Source organism: Melanerpes formicivorus, unplaced genomic scaffold, assembly GCF_026170545.1.
Source record: "Melanerpes formicivorus ecotype bairdi unplaced genomic scaffold, bMelFor1.0.p_v2 SCAF_24, whole genome shotgun sequence".
NCBI lineage: Eukaryota > Metazoa > Chordata > Aves > Piciformes > Picidae > Melanerpes > Melanerpes formicivorus.
The window spans coordinates 5021383-5049380 of NW_027142376.1; the positions used below are offsets into that span (position 1 = coordinate 5021383).

Sequence of the window (27998 nt, forward strand, 5' to 3'; positions counted from 1 at the left end):
AAGCAAAACACAGAGAAAGGATCTCTTTGTCTCTACTTGCTAGAAATCTCTAGTGGGTCAGTAACCCAACTTTCTCACTTTGGTAAATGTTTGGATACTCTCCAAACATTGTTGGAAGTTGTTTGATCTGCATCATTGAACTGGAAGATCTGAATCTTAGAAGTGTCCTTCTGTTTTCATCAAGTATTGGAAGCAGGCATTAAAATGAGAATGTAAAAAAGTGAATATCAAAGACAAGAGAAGTTTGATGCTCTCAGATATCAAATAAGCAGCTGCTAGGTTAGGCTTTGAGCTGTTGAATAATGGAGCAGACAAGATCTATCAAAGAGTCACCTTGTGTCATTTCCAGGTTGGTGTTGTGAGGCTGTTTTGGAGGAGAGTTGATGAGAATATTCATAACTGTTTATTTCCTTTTAAAATTGGACCATATAATTTCATACTAGGAATGATGATAAACACTGTCACCAACTATCACTAGATCTTTAGATGATCTATTGATTATATATTTCAGTTTTCCGTAGTGATGCTCCTTATTTCACGCTAATTCTCTAAGCAGTTCCTGTTGAGAGCTCCTTAGTTTCAAGCATGATTTGATTTTGAAATGTTGATTGTCCATAACTAGTTTCAGTGGAAACTTTTTATTCTCCCTCTCTTTCCAGAAATTAGCCGTAGACAGCGTCAATGGATAGTGAAAATCGAGAGGGGTGCTCTGCCTATCTCCCTGAATCCTGTGGTTTGTGGTCCTGTCAAGACTCAGCTCTGTGCTAATTGCAGAAAGGTAAGGAGCAGGTAGGGTGAACTGCTTGCTGAAAGAGTGCCTCAATATGTTCTGATGAGTTTTTGAGAGTTATTTTAAAATCTATTTTGAGACCTTTGGTGAGAGCCAGAAAAAGGCTCAAACTGAGTTTTCATGGACGAAACCATGCAGCTCTTTGGCTACCTAAATACAGCAACCTGAGAGGCCTGCTCTGAAGAGGTTAATTCCTCAAGAGATGAGTAATGCTTGGATTGTAGCACTTAAATTAAGCTGTGTGGCATAACCTGAGGTTATAGCTGTAGCAGGAGAGGAAAGGTCTCTCTCTTATAGCTTATCCTTTTCAGACACCATTCATTTGTTCAGTATTTTGTCTAGGTTGTTAAGCAAGACTTTTCCTGAATTCCACTCACTTGGAAGGGGAGAAAACTCAATACCTTGTAAAGATAACCCCAAGCAACACTTGCAGGCTTGGTGGGGTAGAGGCTGGAAATCTGCCTGGCATAAAAGGACTTGGAGGTGCTTGGAGGTTTCATTACCATTCAAGATGGGAATGTGTCCTATCTTCCATAATGGGTTTGAATCTGGCAGTGTAATTTAACCGCAAACTCAGAAACACAGTTAAGAATGGGGATGGAGGGGAACCATAATGAATTGCAAAATGCCTGAGTCGATTTTGGCTTGACTGTGTTCTTTATCCTGTGCCTGTGACCTGCTCCCTGGCCTTTCCATAATTACCTGCACTATCATCACACCATTTACAGGAGAGAGTCTGTTGCTGTCTTCTCAGTGTGGCTTTGTTTTCCATTGCTTGCTCTTTCCAATGTCTTCTTGGCAGTTCTGTAGCAGCCTAAGTAAGAGCAAAATTGATTTGTGCTCCCTGCTTTTGCCTATCTTCTTGGCTTCACTACATATTGTAATTCCCAGTGCCCAAGTTGCTCAGTTTGAATTTTCCCAAGAGAAACTAAATTGGGGTTGCTTCTCTTTTTTGATGCCCACTTTAAATATTGCCATGTTTTTATATTTTTGTTAATGAAATCCAGTGTATTTAATTTATTTCCTGTTAGGCACATCAATTCCTAATTAGGATTCAGTTGCAGTGCCCTTCATGAATCTCCTCTTGATTTCTTCCTTGAAAGAGAGAACCCCTCACTATCCCCTGTTGTTCCACAGGAAGGTTTCCTCTTATTGCTCAGATTCTAGAAATCATGCAGCTTCTGTTTCTTTCCCAGTCTCCTGCACCATTAGATGAAATGTTGTTCCCCAGGAGAACTTGTGAGTGTCTTGTGTTTTGCTTCTGGGAGGGAAGAATGAAGATGCAGAGTATCTAAGCTGTTTTGTTGAGTGGGGTGTGGTGGTTGGTTGTTAAACCTTCCCTCCTTTACCCAAAAGCAGAGTCTGGAATCAGCCTTAAAACATGTTTTCCAAAAAGCTTGTGAGTGTTTGCTAAGCCACCATAAAATGACTTAACGATTTGAATGATAAACCATCGTCCTGCTCTTACCAGAGATTAGATTCTTATCTTCTTATTCTGTTTGCTTTGCATGCAAAGTTCTTTTGCCTATTTTAGGTCTCAGATTTCTAGGGGCAGAGAGAGACTGCTTGTGTTCGAAGAGTCACACAGAGCAGTGAGTGCTATGCATATATGGATGTTGCTATACAGTATTTTTTTTTCTAAATAGAGGCCTCCTGCTATACAGTATTTTCTCTTCTCATATTTTAGCATCAAATTAAAACACCATTGGATTTAGCATCTATTCATATTTGACCTGGATGAACTCTTCTACCCGTCATTCTGAGCTTGTCTCAGTTGTAAATGTTTTCCTGCATATATAGAGGTAGAAATTTGGAAGAGATAATGAGGCAAAGTAATGAGCAGAATGTCCACTTCTGCAAAGGTCTGGTCAGAGGTTTCAGCAGCACTTACCCAAAATGTCAGCTGAACATATTGAGCAGGTGCTTCTTGACACCTGAGCCAGCTGGACACAACCGTGGAAGGACGGCACGTGAGATGAAGTGTGGCTTTTCCCAGCCTTCCTTGCTGCCCTCTCCCTTTCTGAAATCCTGACAACTAGAGACATCATTTAATAGGGAAAAGAAAAGGCACACAGAAGATCTCTGCATCATGACACTTCTCCAGACCTGCCTCCAATTGTGTTTCCTCATCAAAGCTTCCCAATGTGTTGAGATCACATTTGAAGGCCCGTTTGAAAATGTTACCGTTTCCCATCAGGTGCAGCAGTTTCTAACCCTCTCAGCATCTGGGTTTTGAAAGAGAGAGGCAAAATTTTGAATCCAAAATGTTGCCCTGACTGGAGCTTTAGTTGTCACTGATGTGTCACTCAACCCTTTCATTTAATCTCTGGACTCTCATATTATAATTGTGTCCTGAAGTTTCCTTTTCTTGTAGGCATCTTTTTAATACTGGGTTATGATACTTAAATTATGTTGAGCTAAGGAGGGCAACTTCTGAGTACTAATTGAAACAGTCCAAAAGAAAAATTGGACATTTCCCTGAGAAGGAGTTGTTAAATTATTTAATGGGAGGAAAATGTGTAACTTTTTTTTAACCTATAAAATCTTGAACTAAGCTGAGTTTTCTTACCTTTTCTTTTTCTTTTTTTAAATCCTTGTTTTACCAAGTACTGAAGTTTCTTTCAGTTGTAACTTAAAAATGCTCAAAGTTTCTTGGTTTTGTTAGGACTGTGTAGAGACTCCAGACAGTGCCTGATGCTTCTGAAGAGCAGTCCTTCTTTCCTGCCTGTGTGCAGCCTATGTTGTCAGCTTTGTTTGCCCTCTTGAACAGAATTCTTTGTAAGCTGCTAAGAGTTGGATCTGTTTAGGAATACACAACCTTGGGAAGTGGGTAGGTGCTCCAAGGAGGGAAAGAAGCTGCCTTTTGCAGCAGGTTATGCCAAAGACAAGAAAGGCAGCTCTGTTAGCACTGGGCTGCATGACATGCAGATAGGGCATATGTATTTCTGTGGCCATCCTGCTGTCCTTTGCAGAATGCTCTCATTAAGTGTAATGAGGCTCATCTAAAAAGTCTTCATAATCCTTCAATATATTATTAAATCCCAATTATTCATGAACAATGGCAGTGTATGTGCTTGAGGTCAGCATAGCATGCAAGTGATTTAATTAGTGCATCGTGTCCTGTTGTATTCACTTATATTATTTTAATTAGAATAGTAATTGAGAATGGAGTATGTATGTTTTGTTTTGCAGTTGCAGTGCTAAACCTATTTGTTGCTGCTGTAATTACTCCTTGCCCTACATCATCTACCACCCCTCATTTATTTATTTATTTGTTATTGAATTAAACAAAACAATGAGAGGAGATACAGCTGCTGCAGGGGGCTTGTTTGTTTCAGTCTCACTAGATCACACAATAATGTAACTGATCAGACAGAGCTGGGAGATGGAGACTTGCTTGTAATCTTCTGCCCTGTCAGATGTTGGATTTACCCCTGCCAAATCAGTGCAAAAGCAAGGGAACATCTTTGCTGTCTTTTGGGTACTTTGTTTTTTTTCTGACACAGCCCACCACCTCACCATGTATCCTGGTTACTAATTGTAATCTCATTAAATAAGTGGTTGTGTCTTAGACATTGGCTTTTATAGACTGGAGAATCAGAATCACTGTGTTTCTTTCCACTGGGTACAGAAGTACTGTTTTCAGTCACTGTAAGGGAGTGGGATGTGTTACGCATTTCCTTTTATCAGCTGGCTGGGGAACTAGGTGAAAATCAAGCCCCTTCTCCTTTAGTGCTGAGCACTTGAAGAGTTTACTATGGAATTTGGATGATGCTTGGAATTACAAGATGCTCTTGAGATTGGTGGAACATGGGAACAAGTTGTCCAGGGAAGCAGTTGAGGCCACATCCCTGGAGATATTCAAAGTCATGCTTGACAGGGCCCTGACCAGCTTGATCTAGTGGAAGATGTCCCGCTCACTGCATGGGGATTGGACTGGATGACCTTTGGAGGGCCCTGACCAGCTTGATCTAGTGGAAGATGTCCCGCTCACTGCATGGGGATTGGACTGGATGACCTTTGGAGGGCCCTTCCAACATGAACCGTTCTATGATTTTATTTTTTTTTCCCCTCATGATTTTAACCACATTAGGTTCAGTTTCTTGGAGAGTTTTGCCAGTACCAAGCTGCCTTGGATGTTCTGAGAGAGCAAGGGGAATGGAGAATAAAAATACAATTTTTGTTGAAGTCAGGTTTGCAAATAGATGCAGGCTGACTTGGAGTTTGCATTTAACATTTGAACACAGAAGAGCTAATAATTTCAGTTGCAGTAGAGCATCTGTTAGATTATCAGAACTTGAATTAATGGGGAACTGAAAGCAATTAGCTAAAGGTTACAAACTAATTAGTACAATAATATTATTAAACTAGCCCTTCCATAGCTTCAATTGCAGCCAGCTTCCATAATATAAAAAACATTTCACTAATGGACCCCAAAATCTTGGTTTGGAGAATAAAATTAATTGATGAAAGACACTGCTGCAAAGTTTGAAAAATTACATTGAATTGGGCTAGGAAAACAATTTACAGCACGAAATCCTTTTCCTTCTGAACAGTCTGCTTGTTGTCTTGCATGAGGGCAAAGAGGTTTGGTTTTACTCTTTCTATCACCTGTACAGTGAAATCTCCTTGGAAACAAAGGCAACAGCTTTAATGGAAGAGAATTGATTGTAACTGAAGTAAGTTGTTGATTTTGCTGTGGGTCATATTTTAATATATGAACTCAATTCCTTGACTTCAGTGTCTGCCACAGTCACACTCCTGCTTTCACTCAGGTCAAAGGATGTTTTGGTGTTTTGGATGGTTTGGTTTGGGTTTGGTGATGGGTTTTTTGTTTGGTTTTTGTGTGTGTGTGTTTTGGTTTGGGTTTTTTTGGCATTTGGGAATATCTTGTGGCTCCTGGGTTCAAAAGGGTTCAGAAGGGTTCATAGGGTTTTAAGCTGATCAGTATATAGGCGTTAGCTGAAAATTCAGAAGCTGAGAGCTGCGAGATGTTGGGTGGGTGTAAATGTGGTGGGCTGCTGACAAGCTCCTTCACAGTTATGAGGATCTTGCTCCTGTGCTACCTGGAAAGAAACCCATTTTCTGAGAAATTGAACTAAGAAAGTCAATTCTCTTATGAACCTATTTTGGGTTGTGGTTGGAGTTTCTGCAATCTAACAGAAAGTGAACTTGTAGCTTTCCCGCGGCTAGGCAACATGTAATCTTTCTTGTATGAATTCTCCAGTGGCAAATAAGTTGAGCTCACTCTTCAGTCTTTCCCTGGGCAAGGGCAATAATAATGCTTCTCATTTATCTTCTTGCTTGTTTTCCAAAAGTGTGAAGAAACTCAATATCTTCAAGACAATTATTGCTTTATTAAAAATAAAGGGTCAGAGGTTCAAAAATCAGTGATGAAGGACGGGAAGAGGCTGCATATATGTACCCATGCCACATGATTATAGAAGGCTTCTTCCCTTAAAGGTACGCATTAAGAGCTAATACACTCTTTCCTTGAGCTGCTATATTATTGTCCTGGTTTTAAATGAGTTGCTCATGAGCTCCTGTACAGGTGGATGGTGTGGTTTAGTAAGTGATGAGACAATATTTTCCTAATGGGGCCTGCATGGTCCCAGTTCTAGTCTCCTTTTGGTTTTGTGCATTGGAAATAAAGTGTGTTTTTAATGAATGAACCACTTGGTATTGATGTGCAAATAGTTTGTGAATAAAAGTAGTCTTCCCACAGCCCAGTGAAATCCTGTCCTGATAGCTGTTGCTGTATACACTGACTGGTTTGTAAACTATTATTTATTTATTCTTGCTGGAGAGACCTCCAAGAATACTTTGGCAGTAATACAGAAACACACATAAGAAAACAAACTTTATGTACTTTATGTACATTGCTATATTTATTTCTTTCTCATCAAATTTCATTCCATCATCTGTCCTGGTCCCAAACATGCAGCTCTATGTGACAAGCTCCTGCTTAGTGCCAAGCTCTTTTTGGTCACTTTGTGAGCTTGACTGGGGTGAGATATTAGACACAGGCCATAGAGCTGCCCAGGCTGTTTGGTTAGCCAGCTTTTGAAATATCCAGGACTTCTAAATAGCTCATAGAAGTTATATGGGAAAAAAATAAAACCCGAAACCAAACCAGCACAAGCCCCAACAAACCAGTTTTGACACCTCTGCAGAGACGACTGTGCTTTTTAAGAGTCTCACCTGTGAAGTCTGTTTGTTTGTTTGTATTTTTCATGGAGAGATGCCCTGGTCCCATCTGTGCTGCAGCTACTGCTGCATTGGCTCTCTCACTTGTAACAAAATTGTGTTCATGCTTTTAGCATCTGGAACACAACCTTGAGAAGACAGAAGGGTCAGGACGTTTTCTAAGCTTTCTTACAGAGTCCAGTGAGTACACTGAAGGCTGATGCACACCGATAGTGTTACTGGCTTTGGCTACACCTCTTCTGTACCCAAGAGCTCATCCTGAGACAAGGACTTGGGCTGCCTCCTCAGCTGGACCTTGCCCTTCCTCCATGGAGAGGCAGAGGTGCTCACAAGCAGGAGCTGTTATGGCACACACAAGATGGTTCAATGCAATCATTAAAGCAGTAGAAAATTATTCTTGTTTCATCCCTTGGAGCACTCCGTTACACATGCACTTTCTCACTGCCTCTGGCCCCTCAGATGTGTTTGCTGCCAGCCTCACTGACACCCTTTGGTGTGAGTCAGGAGCTGGGGAGGGAGGGACAGGCATTACAGCCGTTTCCCTTGCTCCTGCTCAGGGAAGCAGCCTGCTTCTGAGACAGAGAATAAAGCTGCTTTCCCCCAACCCTTTCTAAAACATACATGTTGTGCTCAGTGTGATATTTGCTTCTTATTGGCACCATTCAGTGTTTTGTTCCAGTGCCCTTCCAATTATTACTGTATATTAATTTTGATTAGACAGGAGGCTGCTTTGTGAGTCTTGACTTCCTGCCAGTACAATCAAGTGTGAGCCATGGGAATGAAAAGCAAATGTTACTTTCAAAACCTCATGAAGAATATATTACTTATAATTCACAAGAAATATATATTATTTATAAATGAATAAATGTCTTTGGTAGGCCAGGAGTTGAGATTAGGCATCTACCCTGCCCTGAAAGGGGGAAAGAGTGTCTGAAACTGCTTTGTTTATTTGTATATTTCGAGTACTCAGCCTTTGTATTCTTTCAGGTTTTAATCAGCTGTTCCTGTAATGGATCAACAGCTGCTATATAAATTAGTGGAGTAGAAACCAATTTCAGCTAGCAAAAATAGGAATGACATAGGTTCTAAACTCCTTGTCACAAAATACAGCACAAAGAATTTGGGCAGAAATTTGCTCAGGCAAGTTCTGTGGTCTGTGCTCTCGGGAAGGTGAGCCCTGTGTCCCCTCTGAGTCTATCAATTCTGCAAGCTTAACTATCAGAGCTCACAAAAAAAAGGGAACTGCAGTACTTGCTCTTCTGGGTGTGGTCCAGAAAATGAGTTTTGAATTGGTTTCTTTCCTCTTCCTTTCTCTGCTTCTTTTTCTGACTGATGCAATTGTCCTTCTTAGTCCCCTTGCTCACCTTGCTCCCTTTTTTGGCTGGTGACTATTGAGTTGTCATCATACATTACTTACTGTTGAGAGGATAACTCCTATGGCCCTGCTGTACGTAGCTCAGTCAGCAGCAGGTGCTGGAAGCACAGAGCACGTCAATATTTCATGCATTTAAAATCAAACACATTGACTCACATATGGCTGCTCCAAGGAGCACTCTCTGCAAGTCTGCTTTCTTTACGTAGGTGTGCTAAACTGCTGTCGCTAATGTGCCAGCAGCATGGCAGTGTCACTGTGAGGGTAAGCAAGCAGGGTGATAAGGAACCATTTCTCTAGGTTATGGAAGGAAGCACTAGAAAAATCACAAAAATAGCAGATTTGTGGCTGGGGACAGAACAGGGCTCTTGTATGTATCCCTATGACTGGAATATCAGGTGTGATCATGGAGCTACAGAATGGATTTGATAGTGTGGTCACAAAGCTTTTGTATGGATACTTCTTATTTGTTTGCTCCTGATTACATAGATTCTTAGAATGGTCTGGGTTGGAAGGGACCTCCAAAGGTCATCCAGTCCAACCATGTCCTGCTGACTGCAGGGACATTCCCAACTAGATCAGGTTGCCCAGAGCCCTGTTGACCCTGATTCTGAATATCTTTAGGGATGGGGCCTCAACTACCTCTCTGGGCAACCTGTTCCAGTGTTCCACTACCCTCATGGTAAATAACTTGTTCCTAGCTTCCAATCTTAATCTGCTCTTCTCCAGCTTAAAGCCATTGCCCCTTGGCCTGTCCCTGCAGGCCTTTGCAAACAGCCTCTCTCCATCCTTCTTGTAGTCCCCTTCAGGTATTGGCAGGCTGCTATTAGATCTCCCCAGAGTCTTTTCTTCTCCAGGATGAAAAGCCCCAGATCCCTCAGCCTGTCCTTGTAGCAGAGGTGTTTGACAACTGCATTATTGTTTTAACTTAGCTTTTTTTCATACAGCTCCAGTCTACTGAAGTTAGAACATCATACTCTCGGGGTTTTTTTTCCCCTTTTTCATTGCCATGATCACTCCTTCAGAAGAAAGATGGGGTCAAGCTCTGAATTTTCAGTACTGCATCACAGATCTCCAGAGGCAGAGCTACAGAAATAACTGCCCCAGCTGGGCAGGGTGTGAAGGCTTACAGGTCGGATTGGGGAATGTTGAGTTAGCAGCCTTGTTTGATTGAGTAGGAGCAGCTGAGAAGTGTAGGTGCTTTCTGCCATGCATAGCATACATTTCACAGCAATTGTCTCCTCTCCAGATCTGCCATCACAGACCTTGGCTTAACAGGCTTTAACTTGCTCCTCAATTCACCACCCAGAAGAGGATTACTCAAAACAAATTGGAGAGAGTAATTTTTAATAATCCACCTACCTGACAAACTGAAAACCAGGAAAGGGCCTCTCTGGCTAATGAATGCAGTTTGTTCCAATCTTCTGCAGCAGAACTTCACTGAAAACAACAACAGAAACTTCCTTCATAGCATCATAGTATCAGTCAGGGTTGGAAGGGACCACAAGGATCATCTAGTTCCAGTCCCCCTGCCATGGGCAGGGACACCCCACACTAGATCAGGCTGGCCAGAGCCTCACCCAGCCTGGGCTTAAACACCTCCAGGGACAGGGCCCCAACCACCTCCTTGGACAACCCATTCCAGGGCTTCACCGCTCTCATGGGGAAGAACTTCCTCCTCCCCTCCAGCCTGAATCTCCCCACCTCCAGCTTCATTCCATTCCCCCTAGTCCTATCACTACCTGAGATCCTGAGCAGTCCCTCCCCAGCCTTCTTGTAGGCCCCCTTCAGATACTGGAAGGCCACCATTAGGTCACCTCAGAGCCTTCTCTTCTCCAGACTGAACAGCCCCAACTCCTTCAGTCTGTCCTCATAGGAGAGGTGCTCCAGCCCTCTGATCATCCTCGTGGCCCTTCTCTGGACACCTTCCAGCACCTCCACATCCCTCTTGTAATAGGGGCTCCAGAACTGGACACAGTACTCCAGGTGGGGTCTCACCAGAGCTGAGTAGAGGGGGAGGATCACCTCCCTTGCCCTGCTGGCCACACTTCTCCTGATGCAGCCCAGGATCTGATTGGCTTTGCGGGCTGCAAGTGCACACTGAGAGCTCATGTTGAGCTTTTTGTCCACCAGCATCCCCAAGTCTCTCTCCTCAGGGCTGCTTTCTAGCCAGTCACTGCCCAGCCTGGATTTGTGCCTGGGATTGCCTCGACCCAGATGCAGGACCCTGCACTTGCTCTTATTGAACTTCATGAGGTTGGCTTGTGCCCACCTCTCCAGCCTGTCAAGGTCCCTCTGGATGGCCTCCCTTCCCTCCAGCCTGTCTGCTGCACCACACAGCTTGGTGTCATCAGCAAACTTGCTGAGGGTGCACTCAATGCCACTGTCCATGGCACCCACAAAGATGTTGAACAAGCCTGGTCCCAGGACTGATCCCTGAGGGACTCTGCTTGTCCCTGGCCTCCACTGGGACATGGAGTCATTGACAGCCACTCTTTGGGTGCGGCCATCAAGCCAGTTCCTTATCCATCTTGTGGTCCACCCATCAAACCCATGTGTCACCAGTTTGGAGACCAGGATGTGGTGCGGGACAGTGTCAAAGGCTTTGCTCAGGTCCAGGTAAATGACATCAGTTGCTTGCCCCTCATCTCTTAATGTTTTCACCTGTTCATAGAAGGACACCAGCTTTGTGAGGCAGGAGAGACCTTTGATTAGAATCTTCATACTTTGGAAATGCAGCCCTCCACCTTCAAAGGAAAGCTCTGAAACAATCAACAAACCCACACCCAAAACATTTGTGTCAATCATACAGTAAAAACAGACCTCCTGCAATCCAGAAGAAACTGACCTTTGGGATTTAAAATCTGGTTCCATAGAATGGTCTGGGTTGGAAGGGACCTCCAAAGGTCACCTAGTCCAGCCCCTTCTCTGATAAGAAGGGGATATGGGAGGTTTAATTTTATTATTATGGGTCTGAGCCAGTTACTGAAGAAGTCTGTACATGCTTAGCAACCCTGGGGAGAAATGAGAGCACAGTACACTGACCCTGTTCTCAAATGACTGTGACTGGTTCTTTGTACCATTGATGGGCATTTAGTTGAGGTTTGACCATCTACTGAGCATGGTGCTGATACTGCTGAGCACAAGTGGAAAGGTACTCTGTGAAAATCTGTTCTCTAGGAAATTGAATTCTTTACAGGATTTCATTTCTCTGGGCTGGAATTTTGTCTTTAAAATCAGTTTTATAACTACAAAAATGAACTGATTTTGGTGTTTCTGATTTTAAAACAACAGAAAGGAATTAAACTTGATGTCTCATTCAGTAGGGAGGAGTTACTGCTCATTCTGATACTGTTCTTTTAATTGAAAAAAGAACCCCCAGTATCTCTTTTTGCTACCCTATAGTAATGGTGTTTCTTACATGCACACCTGAATATTTTCATTTTGCAATGATCATCTCCACTGTAAAACACCACAGAACTCTCAAAACAGTCTTACTCAGAAAATAACTCTGCAGTTCATGCAGTAGGATACTTTTGTTGTTGTTGTTTTTCCTACTGTTGCCTACAATTACTCTCCTCTTACTTTCTCCCCTCTTTCCATTCTGTATTTTGATCTGCCAGACATGGGGAGCATTGGGAGTCTGAATTCTTATCCTGAGGGACACTTGCTGCAACACAAATCATGTTGATGATTATATGGCAAAACTACAGACGACAGAACAAGGAAGCTAGGTGTACTGTGGAGTGAGTGCAGGCAGCAAAGGCTAGACTCTGCAAATTAATGTAATAAGCTGATGAAAATGAACATGGCAACAGAGGCTTTGGGAAACATTTTAAAGGCATGTTGAAAGGAAATGTAATTTATCTCAGCTTTTCTCCGTTTCTGAACAATGGGTGTCGGTGTCATCTCTGCCTAGATACTGCCTCACGTGAAAGCTCCCTTCAGTAGACCCCACCCAATTTCAAAAAGCTACAAATGTGTTTAATCTCTCAAAATCCTTCCCCAGAGGCAGAGAGCATCAGCTCTCCCTCACCCCCCCCCGCTTTTGACGTTTGTAGGAGATTCATGTTGCCACTATGGACAGGAGGAGTGTGTCTGATGTTAGATGCTGACAAGTGTGTTGAACAAACTGCAGTGGGTTAAGGTTTTCTTTTCATTTCCTCTAAGTAACCAGTGCCTGTGTAAAGGGAATAAGCAATGAAATGCCTGCCCTTGTCACTAGTCCTTTGTATTATCAGCACGTGCCCAGCAGTACCAAGGCATTCCCTCCCCCCCGCGCCCCCCCATGCCTTTTTCTAACTTGCTGAGTGGTGATTTTAGTTTCATAAAACAGGACTGAAGGAATGAAACTCTGGGGAAAATAAACAGGTAATAAATAAGTGAATGCTTATTTATTTGTTTTCTCAGACATTCTTCATAGGTAGATATGTATGCATGTACACACAGTGAGAGTAATCTGACTCCTTGTTTAAGGATCACACCTGGACCAGAAAGCAAGCCCTTTCCTGCACTGGCTCACATTTCAGCTCACAATGGAAGCAGAATAACTGAGAGGTTATGGGCCTGATCTGTATTGTCCTCATTCACCACATTAAAGTTTTGTCTTTTGGGGGCAACACTGATTATTTTTATCATTAAGTGATTGCCTTCTATGAAAAACAAGCCAAAAAACCCCAATCCAAATGACTTTTTACAATAACAAGAAACACATCTTGTCAACCCACTGTAGCTTTGTGAAGCCATTCTTTTCTTGGAGTGGAGTAGCAAGAAGCCAACCACTTGTTTCTGCTTCCATTCCAGTGGATATTTTCAGCCATGTTTAACACAGCTGAGGTAACCCAGCAGAATAATGTATTATTTTTGCCCATTGTGCTTACTGAGACCATGTACTCTGGAAACAACAACAGGTTCATAGAATGGCCTAGGTTGGAAGGTACCTTAGAAATACATTCCAACTTCTCATCTAGTTCTAGACTGGTACTGCTGCTAGTACCTGTTTGTCTGTGCTGTATAGAATGATGACTGGGTGTTTCAGACTTTTGAGTCTAAATCTAGGACACTCTGAAGTGATACCCACAGAGTGTATCTCATGTAAGAAATGTGAATGTGGTGGGTCAATTTACTGGGGACATGGAAGGAGACATTTACTCTGTTTCTCTTCCTTAGCTGGGATCAGCTGAGAGTGGTGAACAGCTGGGCTTCTCAAATTACAAATTCACTTTCCTATGTGTTTTATCTGAGAGAGAGAGAGTGCAGAATCTAAAACATACTGACAAGATTGAGTCACTTATTAAAAATATTCCTGAGGGAGGATTTGTGCTTTACCATAGTTCAGTGGCATAGCACATGCCCAGAATGTAGGGGAGATGTGGTGTCTTAGATGCCTGCTGGCTTGGAGACATACTCACCAGGTTCCTGAGAGCCTACACTTAGACTTTGAAACTCTGAAAAAGGCCAACTTCTAACATGTTGTAGTAACTGCTTTAAAGGGATGTGCATGAGGAAGCTCTGCATCCAAACCCTTCAAAACAACATTCAGTTTTGTCTAAGGATACTAAGCAGCTCCAAAACAATCTCAAATACCAGAAGCAGACCTTAACTGAGCCAGTCAGAGTGCACCATGGCTGTTGCCCTACTGTTTCTTGCATTGATCTAAAGCTGCTTCAAATACTCCAGTGTGGCAATTTCTCTGAAACAGGCTGGTCTCTCATGCATTGCATAATACAAGGTTAGGACCTTCCTTCAAGTTTCTGCTGCAAGGTTAGAAGCTGTAATGTTTTCCTTTTGTGCATATGGTCTGCTGAGACCCCCTTCTGCCATGTCCCTAAAAAGTAAAGGACTTTTAAATCAGAATTGATAACTCTGCTCTGCACAAGGGAGCATAAGTAGATCTTTAATGGAAATTGCAAATGCTTTGTTTTACCAGTGGATATGAATTTTCTCCCTGATGGATTCACTGAAGGCTATTTGACAAGCACCTGATTAAATGAGAAAGGAAGACCTTTAGAACAATTCCAAATTAATTCAACAAACAGCCTGGAGCTTGACCTCATTTGACAGTCAGTCTCATTTTGACCACTGACCTTCTGGCTTCCAGTCACAGCCTGTCTCTTTGCTGCCACCAACTCCTTTCCAAGAGATCAGTGCCTTTCTAAGAAACAGCCTTGGACTAACCAGCTGAGATCCTGTTAGCCTTGAAATCTGCCCCTAGCAGTCAGCTCAGATCCCTGGAATTCATGTGCTGACTTTCCCCTCTGTTTCCTTTAGGAGATTTAGCTCTAATTGTTTGTGTCCTACATAGCAGTGTTTTCTCAGTGTGCCTGTGCTAGGCAAGGGAGGATGATGCAGAAGTTCCTGAGATGGATCAAACTGAAGGACTAAAGTTCCCCTGGATTCACCCAGTGATCTGCCAGATTCCCAAATGGTCCTGGAATAGGTGTAATAGGTATATATCCATTTTCGTGTTGGCACCTTTCAGCAGGGCTTCTTTGCTTGTGATGTTGCACCACAGAGGACTGGTTGCACTGTTTTAGAAGCTGGAGTGGTCTGAACTGGCTCCGGTGTCTGTGCTACGATCTTGCTTTGTGTTTTAAGTGTGGTCTTTAAATAAATGTCTGCTCACAGAAGCTGTATGGGCTACACCCGCTAATTATACTTGAAAGGAATAGTGCTAGACTTAAGCCCTGAGTTCTCAGACCTTCTCCCAGCTGAATCGAGAGCTACCCACAGCCGTGAGTACAAGGGAACGTCTGGGTGAAAATTTGTCAGATCTATTCTCAGAGCTGGGCTTTACTGGGACAACAATGGGACGGTGGAACTCAGGGACAGCTCCGCCGGCGCTGCTCTGACTGCTGGCTGCATAAAGGCCGATCTCATTTTTGGTTCTCAGAAGGCCGCAATGAAAAGTTCATCCTCGAAATGATAGGTCTCTAAAATATTTAAATCCTTGCATGTTCCCCACTGTCCTCAGCTCACCCAGCCAGCTGGCAGAGAAACACTGAAGGAAAAATGTCGACTCCCTCCCTCTCTACTAAGGAAGGCTTTCTGTAAGTGCATGTTGGCAAGTGTTCATGTATGAGCACACGCACAAGGACTCGCTGAAAATACACTTGCTGTATTAGGTGACAAAAGCACTCGGGAGTGTGGGTTTGTTTTTCCTGTCTCTGTATGAATATTAGAAACGCTGGCTCTTCAGTGCTGCAGTTGGGTGTTTATAAGGTTATCCTTTTGTGTGCAGCAGCACTTAGCTTGTAAAGATCCCTGAATTTCATTTTTCAACAGAAGGTGACTAAAGCAAAGAGTACAAATCACTTAGAGAAGCAGCTAGATGTTTTTCTGTTTACAGACACAGAAGTTGTTCAGGAAGTCAGTATTATTCAGCACCATGCTCCACAGCTCTTACTATCTGTGAAAGGGAAGTGTTAAGGCTACTTGCAGTAGTGTGATTAGCCTGCTTACTTCAAACATTCTCAGAGAGCTCAAGGTGACTTTTATTAGATGGATAGTGATTGTTGTCATTGTTTCTCTTCAGACGTGGACTTTTCAGTTAGTGATGTAGCAGAATACAAAGAGAACCAGCGTTTATCTGGGGGAGGAAAGAAGGTGGGGAATGGAAGGCTAGGACCTCCGATCTGGAAAGGAGCAGTGAATTTAGAGAGGGAATTGGAAAGTGTCAGGAACTCCACGGGGCACCTGCACCCAGAACTGTGAGGAGTGACAGGACCTTGTAGAAGGTGCTGTGCAAGTACAGGATAAATGTGGTATGGAGACAGATGGAGTTGTTGCAGTGAAGACAAACAAACCCAGGCATGTAATTCAATCTGAGGTTAGAAAAAGGTGAGGGGAAAATGAAACAGTTAAGCATTCACAAAGGCAGCACATTAAATTCTGTTTTCCTTGATGGTTTAAAGAAATGGAGTTGCATGAATATCAGAAATAGGAATAGAGAACAGATTTCTGAAAGTCATGACTGGGTTGCATGTAAGAAATTCAGAGAAGTTATCTGAGGACACGATGCCATATTCACACTTGCAGCTACTACAGAGTGTTGTTACTAAAAACAAGGTGGTGTTTGGAATATGTGCATATGCAATTTATTTTGATGAAGTTTCTAATTCCTACAAATTTTAAACTGACTTTGTGCGTCATGTTGCTCACACTGTTTATTGATAATACAATGGCAGGATTGACACTCTGTGAAGGATTCCGGGAGGAAACTTCTCCCTAGATGCATGTACATTCACTGAGGGAGATTCTTGGTCCTTTCTTCATAGTATCATAGTATCATAGTATCAGTCAGGGTTGGAAGGGACCACAAGGATCATCTAGTTCCAACCCCCCTGCCATGGGCAGGGACACCCCACACTAGATCAGGCTGGACAGAGCCTCACCCAGCCTGGGCTTAAACACCTCCAGGGACGGGGCCCCAACCACCACCCTGGACAACCCGTTCCAGGGTTTCACCACTCTCATGGTGAAGAACCTCCTCCTCACATCCAGCCTGAATCTCCCCACCTCCAGCTTCATTCCATTCCCCCTAGTCCTATCACTACCTGAGATCCTGAGCAGTCCCTCCCCAGCCTTCCTGTAGGCCCCCTTCAGATACTGGAAGGCCACAATTAGGTCACCTCGGAGCCTTCTCTTCTGCAGACTGAACAGCCCCAACTCCTTCAGTCTGTCCTCATAGGAGAGGTGCTCCAGCCCTCTGATCATCCTTGTGGCCCTTCTCTGGACACATTCCAGCACCTCCACATCCCTCTTGTGGACTTGAAGATTAGTCTCTTCCTCAGGGGTTAGGACCTTTCTTTCTGTAAGCTTTAATATCTTTTCCTTGTCTTACCTTCTGGCAAATTTAAAGGGAGGCAAATTGGATGTAACAAAGATTGAGTTCTTTTTATAACCTTTTAAATAATTAAGTCCCCTTTACATTTGTACTGTCCAAGAAAGCCTAGTCCTTTCTCTCAGTTAATGAACCTTATCATTTCCCTGTTCCAAGGATTCCTTTCAGAGTCTTTCCCTGTATGGAAGAACACAATAGGTTTGTGTTCTTTCCTGACTTACATTTTCATAGCTTATACCGGATGAGTCTCTAATTAATGTTATTGAAGATTGCATAGGCAGTGATTAGTTTGAGGTTTTATTTCCTCAGAATTGCTGCACCTAGAAGCATCTTTCCTTGTTTTCTTATTTAGAAACCAGTAGAAACAACAACAACTCAGTTTTAATTACAGATTTTATTTCAATGGTTCATAATAAATGGTTTAGCTGTTGACCATTGAAAGGTTTATTAGATGTCAGGGCAAAAAGTCGGTCAGCTATTTTGGTAGCAGCTGCAGGAGATAACCTACAATAGATTTGAATTATGGAGTTCAAATATTGCTTTTTCAGAGAGGACATTATTGCAACAAGAATATAGTTTTATTATTGTAGTTACTAAAGTAAAAAATCTAGTCTTTGTAAAAGCAGAACATTTCCGAAGACTGAAAAAAAGGAAGAGTGGTGCTGCTTGAGTGGGCGAAAGCCTTGATAGCAAGGAAAACAGATGTGATTCACGTATGAAAGCTGGCTGTGAAAACATAAAGCTATCTCCAAGGTCTCAAATAAGTGAGAAGGGCTTCTATGCAAGTCTTACAACATGAAAGGAAAATATTCAGCTGGAGAGAAGTAATTTATCAGGACGTGACACTTGTATTCTGCTTTCCCCAGAATACTGACCTGGGGAAAACGATCATGTTTCTTTCCTGGGGTCTAGCATGGAAAGGAGCTGGCAGAGTGCTATGCTGTTGCACTTGACTGAAAGGCAGAACATGCCAAGTGGTGTACTCCATTGTTACAAAATTATCTGTGGATCTGAATTGTTTTCTGAATAACTTGAGCACAGAAAGAGCATTGTCCTGCTTTGTACTACCATTTTTTTTTTTAGGATAGGAGTGAAATTGTGTGTGTGTGTGTGTGTGTGTGTGTTAGGCTTTCATCAGACTTCATAGAGAGCAATCAGTTCAACTAGATCACCTGACTCTTAGAGGATTTCCAGTGCAGTTAGAGGCTGTCCTGCCCCAAGATCCCTCCTTCTTGCTCCTTCGTATTTGCTGAATTTGGTTTTATACCATGCAGAAAATACTACTGTACAGAATTATTCCTAATAAATAGGAATAATAATAATAATAAATAATAAATAAATAAAAATAATAAATAATAAATAGGACTGTAGAAGGCAGTTAGCAGGTGAGAGGGCAAGAATATCTTTGTGGGAGATAGGCAATTGAGAATACCAAGGGAAAATTGAAGATACAAGGGAGAGGTGGAAACAAGACATGCTGTGCTTGAGGCACTGGAGGGATGCAGAGCCAAATTCTTCAGAGCTGGCAAATAATGCCCTCTGATTTGACTTGAAGTGCTTTTAATGAGTGGAAAAAGGTGAATGTTCCTTCCATCTTGAAAAAAAGGCAAGAATGAGTCAAGAGGGAGAACAGTAGCCTTCACAGGTGACTCTGAACTAGGGAGAGTGGCCAGCATAAGCACAGGCACGTTTGCCCTTGAGACTTAACACTGAGACAGCAGGAACAGGTGAACAGGAACCTTGTGAAGCTGAGCAAAAGTAACTGCATTCCTGCATGTGGATGGGAGAACCATTCCTCTGCAGGACCGAAGGCTGGGCACCAGCTGGCTGACAAGAAGCAGTGCAGAAAATGGACCTGGGAGTCATATTGGACATAAAGCCACAGTGGGCTTTTGTGAGGAGAAACTGCATGCTACTCTGGGATGACGAAAGTGATCATTTCCCACTTTGTCATTCACAAAACAGTATCTGGAGAACTCTGTCCACTTCTTCCCAGCACCCCCCCCCCCCCCAGTACAAGACAGAAGTTGACAACTGGTGCAAGTTCAGTGGAGGATCACCCTGATGACTAGAGAGGGAAGTTAAAAGGGAATGCTGAGTGAGTTCAGGCAGGAGAGAAAACTGAGGACAGATTTCCTTGCTCTCTACAACTATCTAAACCTAGATAGTAGAGAAGGTAGAATCAAGCTCTTCTCAGCAATACACAATGTAGGTACAAGCAAGACACAATGATCACAAGTTGCAGTGGGGAAAACAGAGGTTGGCTATAAAGTTAAAAAAAAAAAAAAGAAGTAAAACAACCCCCTGAGTCCTTAAGTACTGGAGCAGAGTCCAGAAAGATTGAGGTACTTGGAGTTTTGACAAAACTTGACAGCCTCCTGGCCAATCCAGTCTAACACTGAAGCTAGCCCTTCTTCCATCAGAAGGTTGAATTGGATGTCTCCAGTTGTTCCCTCCAACCTAAAATTATTCTGTGATTCTTGGAGTTGCCTCAGTATGGCACTGTCAATAACCACAAAAAGCCTGATTGAGTTTTCTCATGCCCATCCATTGCACATATCTCTCTGTATTCACCGAGAAAACAGTGTTAGAGGCAGGTAATCACTTCAACATTCAACGTGCATGGTGAACAACTATCATTAACTGCATCATAAAATATGTAAAAGGTCTTGCTAATCACTGACCATTGTTAAAGATTCATATAGCCTAATACTTCCCCAGAATTTTAACAGTCTTGCCTCTTCAATTAAAGAAATACAAACGCACTAGAGCACAGAGTGATCAAGTACAGTTGAAAATGGACATTCTTACTTATGTGAAAAAGTCACCTAATCAATGAGATCATTACAGTGATGTATAATCAAGTAGCAGGGAGTATTCAACAGCTTCCCTGTGCATAAAAGCTGTGAATAGAATGTAATTGTTCCTGAACTGACATCTTGTCCTGAAATCAAAGTGTTCCTTTCATAATTTTCTTTAATCACCTTGACTCACATTTCAGCCACACTGTTGTATGAAGTCTGAGCTGTGACTAGCAATCAGCTTAAGGAAAGATTTCCCCAAACCTCTAGAGAAGTCTTCAGGAAGCAAATGAGATGCTTCACCTGTGTATATAAAGTTGCTTTTGTTCAGAGGTCAGAAAAGCTTCCTGAAAACTAAAGGGTGACATTAGACGTGATCAAATTCAGGAGTATCAGTTGAGGACATATACCGATGAATGTTTACTCCTTGTGCTGGGTCGATGTGGTATTTAGGAGCCTCAGAAGGAAATTTTAATGGTGATAATTTTCTGTTGAAACCCATAAAGTGTTGGTTCAGCGAAGGCCTTCCTGTTACGAAGATGCCCTGTTTTTTTTCCAACACTGAAGTCAGAAGAGCTTAGCAGTAGCTTCAGTGGATGTTCAGTCTATGAGTTCATATTGATTGTCCAGTGTAAGCATTCTAATAGCTGTGAAATGAGTGGATGTAGTGGTGCTAAGGATTAAGGCTTTGGAACTGAGCAGTTCTATGGCATGGAATGTGTTTTTTATTGTTGATTGCTCTTCTGTGTTGTTGTAAGTGGCAGATACAGGGATTACTGTGACTTCAGTGTATCCACCCTGAAGACTGTCTCTGGGTGCAGGAGACATTTGCAAGGAAAAAGATTGCTGTGTGCAACAGGTATGGAACCATTTTATAGCAGGCAGCTAGCAAGCTTGTGTCTCTCTGCCTTTTGTGAACTAATTGTCAGAGCTTTTAGAAGAGAGCTTTTCAGCTCTGGAAATGGGGCTGGGTATTAGTGGAGTTGTATCATTTGTCACGAGGAAGTGCCACCTAATTAGCTGGTTGAACTTTATAATGTCTTGCCTTTATTGTGAACTTATCTTGCAAATGTCACAACTGTACTCAGTTTTGTTTAATCAAAATGTTTCTCCTCAATATTGAAAGTGTAATGTGGTTAAGTAGTCATTTCCAAATTGAAAAGTAAACTGCAGTGGTCTTCAGTGTGCAAGCTGTGAAGGGCAGAGAAACCTCTGTTGTTAGGTAAAGGAAAAGACATGGGTTTGGCTATTGTGATTAGATTGTTGTGGAAAAGCATCATAAAAAATAATGTAGAGATGCATTCAATATTAAAGCACTTGTAAAATGCCACCAAAAAGTTGTTTCTACTTGTACTCCAATTAAATGTTATTACTCTCCAGTTTTAGCTTGCTTGTGGAGTAAACTTCTCAGGACCTTATTTGTTTCATTCTATTAAATTCATCTAGACTCTTCCAGAAGGTAAATGAAAGAAGTCCCCAGGGGGCTTGAACTTAGTCCTGTCTGCTATTTTTACCCTACTGGAGGCTTTGTGAGGGAAAGACAGTGTTATGTAGTGAGAATGAAATCTGTCAGGGAGTTTGGGAAAACATGGCTAATTTAGCAAAGTTAGATAAACCAACTCCTTTTGCTTTTTCCTTGGAGAGTAATAGCCTCTATTTTCAGCACAGCTGGCCTTTGGCTACTGCTGGTAACTTGGGAGGTATTTTTGGAAGAGGAAGGAAAATAAAAAAGGATTAAACCAGAGGGAATTGTGAAGGAGACAGAATGCTGAAGAACAGAACTGCAAAGGGAGAAGTAGCTTTACAGCAAGTTCCTGGACTGTAGATGTTTATTATTATTTATTTTATTTATTTTCCATGTGTTCCCTGAAGAAGTTCAGAGTAGGTCAGTCAGACACCACCATGCACTCTTTTTTAGTAGCTGCATCATCTCTCATTAGATAGATATATGTCTGTGCACAAACACTGGCTGCATGAAAGTACACTGCAGGTATATACTCTGGCTCTTAAATGACCACACTGCCATGAAGTATTGCATCCTATTTTTCTCTGCATATTTGCTGTCTCAGCAACCTTGAAAAGATAATTTCATGTTCATCTGAGTCCTTCTTTACACAGAAAGAGGAGCTGGAGGTGTTTGTTCAGAAAAACTTTTGAATGTCTACCCAGAGCCGGCATAAGCAAAGTCATTCCTGTAGGCTGCTGTTTCTAATGCAGCCATAGATTTAATTCTGTTTTTTCATGGTCACATGATGTTTAATAGTTTGAGTAATTAATATGCTTACAGAAACAACCATCTGCTCTTGGGTGTTCTGGAAGTTTGAGAAAGCTATGTTGTTATTTGTCCAATAAAGTATTTGTTGCAAAGTATTTCTTACCCCTTAAACAGTGATAAGCGACTGCCAGACTGATTATTAATAGGCTCAAGAGTCTGCACCAGGAAATTCGTGTAGTACATTGTACTTGGTGAGGGAGGGATTGGACTCAATTAGGGACATTTTAAAATTAGTTATTGAAAATCAGTTTGACAGGAGTTAATTTCTTTGCCATGACCTTCTGCACTGGAAAATAACAGCTGTTGTATTTCTAGCCATATTTTAATCCTGTTTTGAAGTTTTCAAGGCATCTTAGAAACTCCTACTATTCTTGCACAGTAAACAGCAGACTCAAAATGAGAGCTACATCTGCATTTATCTTCTTTTTGTCTTTTGGAAGGGATTCAACTGGGTAATTGTGAAGTGGAATACTTGAACATTGACTTAGCTGCAAAATGGGCAACAGCATACTGGGAGAGCTGGTCTGGTGTGTGGACTCCCACTTTTTTCAAAGCACTGTTGTTTTCTTGTGAAAAACTTCTTTTCCTTGCAGAGAAAAAGTGAAAAGCTTTAATGCATGTATTGAAATTAATTTTCATGAACCATCCCTTTAAATGAGGTCCCTTTTAATGACCTACTATTAAACTTGTCCTTGTGTAGGGAGTTGTATCAGATGGGTAGAGCAGTTCCACCTATGGACAGTTCTAATGGACTCTAATCTTGTAAGTGAACGATGTTGCCCTTTTATTTCTTTGTCCAGAATTTATGCTTTAAACAGCATACAGGAGAAGTGCACTGGGGAATAGGCTGGTATGATATAAAGTGGAGTAATCTTCTATTAATGGTTGGTGTTTCATTGTCAGGCTTCAGTGTTGCAACTGGAGATGCCTCATAATCGCAGATTATTTTATACAAGGAGAGGCTGAGGGAGCTGGGGTGGTTTAATCTGGAGAAGAGAAAGCTAAGGAGAGATGTTATTGCTTTCTACAACTACCCAAAAAGAGATTGTAGTGAGGCTGGTGTTGGCCTCTTCTCCCAGATAACTGGTAACAGGATGAGAGGAAATAGGTTTAAATTGTGCCAGTGGAGGTTTAGATTGGACAGCAGGAAAATACTGAGAGAGGGGTGAGGCGTTGGAACAGGCTGCCCAGGGAGGTGGTGGAATCGCCCTCCCTGGAGGTGTTCAAGAAGCTGTAGAGATGGTGCTTCAGGACATGGCTCAGTGGTCATTGCAGCTGGGTTATGGCTGGACTTGATGATCTAAAAACCCTTTTCCAAGCTTTGTGATTCTGTGTGTTGAGTAATTACCATTTCTGTAGGGTAATGACCTAAATCTTGTGCTGGTCGTTTCCTAGTTGCGTTTTAATACATAGGTATATATTCAAGATATTTCTGCAAATTTAATTGGAGCCATCTTCAAAAGCACATAGTGATGCTAGTGGCCAATCTGTGCCACTGGTGGTTATAGTAATCTCTCAACTAAAAGTAAATCTGTCCAGGAAGGCTTTGTGTGACTTATGGCGAAAGATGAATAGATGTGCCATGTAAGGACACGGTTTAGTGCTGGACTTGGCAGTGTTAGGTTTATATTTCATAGTTTCATAGTTTCATAGTTTCATAGTTTCATTCAGGGTTGGAAGGGACCACAAGGATCATCTAGTTCCAACCCCCCTGCCATGGGCAGGGACACCCCACACTAGATCAGGCTGGACAGAGCCTCATCCAGCCTGCTCTTAAACACCCCCAGGGACGGGGCCTCGACCACCTCCCTGGACAACCCATTCCAGGGTTTCACCACTCTCATGGTGAAGAACCTCCTCCTCACATCCAGCCTGAATCTCCCCACCTCCAGCTTCATTCCATTCCCCCTAGTCCTATCACTACCTGATATCCTGAGAAGTCCTTCCCCAGCCTTCCTGTAGGCCCCCTTCAGATACTGGAAGGCGACAATTAGGTCACCTCGGAGCCTTCTCTTCTCAACTCAATGATCTTAAAGATCTTTTCCAACCTAAGTGATTATATGATTATATGTCTTAAAGGAAGCACCTTTGTGTTTTTGCCTCTTATTTTCCCATGATAGATACACCAATCATAAAGCGGAAGTCCGAGATTTATGTGGGTTTGTTTCTGTTTATTTCCACTACACTCTGAGGTTTATGACAGTGCAGACTTACTGTGGAACCTGAACAAAGAGGAAACACATGAGCTAAAAAGAAAGGGATTATTCCTTTCAGAGTTGTTTAGTATGCAACTAGGATATCTTGATTTTTTATCTCAGTTATGAACTTCTGGGAGAATTCAGTTTTGTATATGTTTCCTGATCTTCAGAAATACGCATAATCTGATTTAGTAAGATTAAAGATTAAACCCCGTTAATACCTGAGCAGAATGTTAATACAGAATTACATTCTACTCTCAGTTCTATCAACAGGAGTCTAAAGAATTTCTTACAATATTCATCTAATAGTTATATAAAGAATTAATGGTGATTTATGATGCACTGCTTTTGAGCTCTTCAGAAGTACATTTGGTTCAGTCTCACTAAATACTTATTAATTGCATCTCAGTTTGCACATTTTATTTGGTGAACATTGATTATATTGAACTTTTCACCAGAATGGCTTTTCCTAGTTCCTTACCTGGCCACTGTGGCTGAGCTCAGGAATTAGCTCAAGTCTGCAGAATGGCAATGTCATGACAGATCTATTGACATTATTCCTGCTGCTATGCAGAAAAAACAAAAGGTAGAGGAGCTGACTTGTTTGGTAGATGTGGACCTGGCCTGATGCCGAATAAACTTTTTATCCTTCAAAGTACTTTCCTGTTAGCATTAAGCTCCTCTTAAACATTTAGATGAGTAGTAATGGTCTCCCAATTAAAAAAAAAACCAACAACCAACAAACCCCTGCCCCCCTCCCCCCTGCCCCCAGTGAGAACTGGGGGGAGGCAACTTTGTCTAGGCTGTTTGCTTTTTACTTTTCTTTTATTTGTTTTCAGAAGCAAGGCATCCTGTCTCTGGATTTGATACCCTTTCAGGGTCTTCAAGCACATAACCTGCCCTTGGACTTACTGAATCATTTCCTACCACCTTGATTTTCTAGCAGGTCTCAGACTTTTTCCTTAAAGGTTACTCCTTCTGCAAGGTTCAGTTACAGAATTAGTTGGAACTGAAAAACTCCAGGAATTTCTTACAAAATCTGTTTTAGGGAATCTCTGTCTTAGTCTACAAGTTGAAAGCAGTATGTCCTTAGAAAAGTGTTGTGCATTCACAGGTTATTCTACAGCGTCCCCACAACTGCCCACTTGTCTTCATTGTGGATCAAAGGCACTTTTACAATGTAAATATTAAACACATAATAAAAATAAAGAACTTCACAGCTTAAGCAGACTAGAAAATGCAAAAAGATTTTTTTTCCTATCATGAGTGGCATCCCCAGTTTGGATGGGACCATCATGGTCTTAAACCAGACTACTCTGTTCAGTGATTAAAACCAGAATTATTGTCTTTAGCAAGAGATAATGATGGTAACTATCACTAGTGCAGAGCTGATTTTCATTAAGAAATTGTACTGTATTGAGGGGAAGTGATATTTTCATATGACCTTCCCCAAAACCTGCTGACAAAATCATCTGCTATTTCTCTCAATGGAAACAAGCTGAAATCAACAATAAATATGAATTGCAATATTTCTCATGCAGTCTAACTATCTGTCATAATCATATGTTAAATAGAAATGCACTGATCTCTGATCTGATCTCTATGCTACTACCCGAGCCTGAAGGGGATGGCTTAGTAAAATGTCCCTTGGTTAGCAGAAGTATATTTTGTCCCCAAAATAGCCAGGAAAGTGGGTTTTGCTGCTTGTTAGAGACTGTTCCAGTAGATATCTTCCCAGAGCTTTGCCTGAGGCTGAAGTGGCTTCTAACGATCCATCATTAACTTCTATGACAACCAGGGATAGGCTGTGATTGTCAGAATTAGTCATGAGGTGCTGTAGACCCTCTGCTGTCATTCTAAAACAAGCAGGTTTTGCCCCACTGCTCAGTGACTGGGCATGAGAATGGATGTGGAACTCGTTTATTGTGCATATTCTTCAAGGCAACTTCACGTTGTTATTTGTTCAAGCCCCTCTTTAACATATTCAGTGTCTACTAGTGGAATCACCCATTCTTCAGCATCAATGTCACCTTGACTTGCAGTGCCTTCCTTTTTACCCATAGCCATGTGCAAGTCAACAGAGGGGACTCAGAATCTCCAAACAAAGCTGATAAACTGGCTGCAATCATAAGTACCTGATGGATTGTTGATCTCCTATTGAGAAGAAAATACAAATACCCAGCTTCAGCTTCTCCAGGATAAACCCCCTCTGTAAGCATGTGCTGCTAATAACACATTTCATATAGGTCTTAAACACTAGCAACTCCAGCTCTGAGGAGCCAATACATTGGCTGAGTTCTCTGTTGTAACCAGGACAGACAGTAAACATCATATACCTGAGAACTCTCCTCCTCTTCCCTGTAAAGAGTACTTAAGAAAACCCCAGCCCCCTACTTGCCATACCTGCCTCCTAAACACAAACCACTTGGTAAGTCAGACGTTTGTGTTACCAGTAGGTGAGTGTGTCTCCAGCACAGTAAATCAGATCGTGTCACATCAAAAAAGAGAGATCTGGTGTCAGCCATTGGAATGGGAGTCTTGCCTGAGAAATGTCTTTGTAACTGTGGTTATACTCTGACTTCTCCGTTGGACAGGAAGGAGAGCAATACTTCTCTAGACTGATTCATTATGAATTAAGCAGAAGGAAAATGTTTTAATTTTTGTTGATGTATCAATGTTTTATTTCAATTTGAGGATTTCCTAGGGGCAGTAAACTTGCCACCTCTCTATTTAGTCATGACTGAGTGGAAGGTAATGCCTTTCTACAGCATCATTTTCCTACCTGTTTATGCAACAACTGCTTAAAACTGGATTGCTTATCCACTGGAATTTTCAGCCATTCTTGTAACTGTCAGTGCAGGAAATTGCCATTTGTGAACCTCCTTACATTTTAAAATGCAATGCAACAAGAATGTACAGCACCAGAGAACCTAAAGAACATCATCTGCTCCATTCCTTTGTCCCCAATATGGATCAAGATGACTTTAAATCATTTTTATTAAGATCAAACCCTCCCCAGTTAGAGATTCCATGAAGTCTTGGGCAGTCTCTGCAGTATCACAGAATCACAGAATTATTGAGGCTGGAAAAGACTTCTGAGATCATCAAGTCCAGCCTAGGACCTAACACCACCACAGCAGCTAAACCAGGCCACCAAGTGCCACACCCAAGCTTTTCTTAATGACCTCCAGGGATGGTGACTCCACCACCTCCCTGGACAGTCCATCCCAGTACCTAATCAGCCTTTCTGTCACAAAGCGCTTCCTAACATCCAACCTAAACCTCCCCTGGCACAGCTTCAGGCCATGCCCTCTTGTCCTGTCCCAAGTTGCCTGGGAGAAGAGCCTGACCCCACCTGACTACAACTTCCTTTGAGGTAGTTGTAGAGAGTGATAAGGTCCCCTTTAAGTCTCCTCTTCTCCAGGCTGAAAATCCCCAGCTCCCTCAGACTCTCCTCATCAGACCTTCCCTCCAGTCCCTTCCCCAGTCTGGTTGCTCTCCTCTGGACCTGCT

At 42.2% G+C, this 27998-nt stretch overlaps 1 long non-coding RNA gene across 1 annotated transcript in view; it reads left to right on the top strand.

The window, feature by feature from the left end:
* The first annotated feature begins 745 nt into the window (after nt 1–745).
* The window catches only part of LOC137448308 (uncharacterized), a 66687-nt gene continuing 39434 nt past the window's right edge, over nt 746–27998 (top strand). Inside the window, exon 1 of the long non-coding RNA XR_010989046.1 lies at nt 746–778. This is a non-coding gene — a long non-coding RNA (uncharacterized lncRNA). The remainder of the gene's footprint in view (nt 779–27998) is intronic.